The following is a 2,819-nucleotide window of genomic DNA, read 5'->3' on the forward strand; positions in this document are numbered from 1 at the left end:
TTGGAAGGGACCTACAATCACCATCTACAATCGCCAACCTCCTGACCACTTCAGAGCCGATCAAAAGTTAAATCCTGTTGTTAAGGGCATTGTCCAAATGCCTTTTAAGCACTGACAGGATTGGGTCATCGACCACCGCTCTAGCAAGCCTGTTCCAGTGTTTGAGCACCCTCTCAGAAATCAAATACTTCCTTACAACCAGTCTAAACCTCCCCTGCTGCAGCTTTGAACCATTCCAACACATCCCATCGCTGGATCCTAGGGTGAAGAGATCAACACCTGCCTTTCCACTTCCCCTTCTCAGGAAACTATAGAGAGCAATAAGGTCACCCCTCAGCCTCCTTTTCTCCAAACTAGACAAACCCAAAGTTTTTAGCCACTGCTCGTAAGATGCTGCTTCCAACACTTCCATCAGCTTTTTTACCCTCCTCTGGACACATTCAAGGACCTTCATATCCTGCTTAAATTGTGAGGCCTAGAACTGCACACAGAATTCAAGGTGAGGCTGCACCAACACTGAATACAGCAGGATAATCACCTCTTCTGACTAGCCATTTACGCTGTGTCTGACGCACCCCAGGTTGCAGTTTTCCCTCCTGGCTGCCAGGGCACACTGATGACCCATATTTAGCCTGTTGTTCACCAACATCCTTAGATCCCTTTTCACAGAGCTGGTCTCCAGCCATTCCTCTCCCAGTTTATACTCGTGTCCAGCGTTACTCCATCCTAGGTTTGGAATGCATTTGAACTTGTTAAATTTCATCCCATTAAACATAGTTCAATGTTCCAATCTATCCAGATCCCTCTGCAAGACCTCTTGTCCCTCAAGAGAGTCAACAGCACTTTCCAATTTGGTGTCATCAGTAAATTTGCTACAGGTACATTCAAGTCCTGCATCCAGATCACTAAGAATTACATTAAATAGAGCTGGCCCTAGAATTGAACCCTGAGGAACACTGCTGTTGACCGGTCCCCAGTCAGATGTAGACCCATTCACTACTATCCTGTAAGCCCTGTCATTCAGCCAGTTCTTCATCCAGTGTACAGTGAACCCACTCTTCCCACAGTTGGATAACTTGTTCAGTAGGCACAACCTCAAGAAGAGCCTTGATGACAAGTTTAATAATGAGGTAATCTGTTTCTGTGACTTCATCAGTATAGTTTTTCTCCAGGAATTCACACACAGATTTGGCTCCTCTGCCGACGGCATTAGCCTTCCAAGCACAGTACATACCAGAGGGATTGGTCTGGTACAGCTGGGGAATTCCATCTAAGTCAAATGCTACGGTAAGAGGAGAGATATCAAGAGGTCTGCAACCATTGCTTTATGTATATCTCTGTTTCAGACTAGCAATGTAACATGTGATGTACTTCAGAGCAACAGGAATTCTCCACTGTAAGTCTGTAGCTTTGATGCTCTTCATGACTTCTGTTTATAACTATTCTGACATGAGCCATCAACCCTACAAAAGCCATGCAGATGTTGTCATCAAGCACACAGGTATTCTGTAATGTTGTTTCATCCTGAAGTTTTGCTAGAGACTTCTTTTCCACACCAAGAACAATAACAGTTTCCTCTTACTGCATCCACAGTGGAGCCCTTCTTCACTGCCTCCTGTGTGTACTCCACCTGGAAGAGGTGCCTGTCCAGGGAGAAGACAGTGATGGCCCAGGCATAGCTTATGGCTGACACCCGTGTGTCCCCAGAGGCCAGAATGAGCCATCTCCCTCAAAACAGCACACTCATTTCCCAGTTCCCGTTAATACAGACACATCTCATGAACACACATGCTTAGCTGAGAAATCACAAAAGGGATGCCATTTACCTTTTTTAATCAACAAAGAGTATGAAATTGAGGGGAACTTTTAACTTTATCTAATATCTAAGTCTCCATTTACATTTTCTCTTTCTTTCACTGCTGGACACAGAAAAAGCCTAAGGAAACCACATGCCCAGCTCAGCTGTATGCCTTAAATTATGCAAGACGGTTGTGACCACCAGGGTGAAGTCTGAAAATATTCTGGCTCATACATTAAACATTAATAATCTGACAAAGTGAATATTTTAAGTTGTTGCAATGATTGCTATAGACAGCGTGGCTAAGCTTTGCTAGTAGTAACTCAAAGACATTATTCCTTTCTGGCTTGCTCTTGGAAGTATACTTCCTTTTCCCTTGTTTCTTACGTAGTAAAAAGTAGATCCATTAAAACAGAACAGAACAAAGACAAATCATTAGACTTGTGCGTCAATTACAAGCAGAATCCAATTTTTATGTTTATTTTATGTAAGATCTGAGAAGATAAACTGGACTAGACACTTTGGTTGAAGCTATTCAGCAAGCCTTTACTACTGAACAGGATAATGACAAGACAGAAGTGACTCATTCATTGCCACAGTAACCTTTACCTGGTACAAAACAGGAGAAATTGGGTTGACTCCACAAGGATTGTTTGCTTATGCATCACTTGCCTGTCATTATACTCTCCCTCTGATGGATTATTCCATTAAGTGGACCAGAAATAACATTTGCGTCACAAGTAACATCTGCTACTATAATCATTTGCCTCTCTACTATTTTCAGCTCAGAAGGAAACCCCAGGTAGTGTTCATGTAACACAAAGCATCACTAGTTATTTCCTTCAACTTCAAGCTCTTCGTAGAAAAGACAGTGAAATAACACTCACACAAATCATCAATAGTTTCTGTCAACTCAGTGGAGAAATGAAATTCTTCAGTTGAACTGTTGGAGGAAACCCTAGTGGAAAAGCTTGCAAAGCTTTTAGCACAGACTTGCTGCGAACTAAAAGCTCACACCACA

At 42.7% G+C, this 2,819-nt stretch overlaps 1 pseudogene; it reads right to left on the reverse strand.

Moving 5' to 3' along the window:
* Window positions 1-1,016: 1,016 nt before the first annotated feature.
* LOC104335627 (proteasome subunit alpha type-7 pseudogene) lies at window positions 1,017-2,561 on the reverse strand (annotated as a pseudogene).
* Window positions 2,562-2,819: the final 258 nt, after the last annotated feature.

This window comes from Opisthocomus hoazin, chromosome Z (assembly GCF_030867145.1).
Source record: "Opisthocomus hoazin isolate bOpiHoa1 chromosome Z, bOpiHoa1.hap1, whole genome shotgun sequence".
NCBI classification, from domain to species: Eukaryota; Metazoa; Chordata; class Aves; order Opisthocomiformes; family Opisthocomidae; genus Opisthocomus; species Opisthocomus hoazin.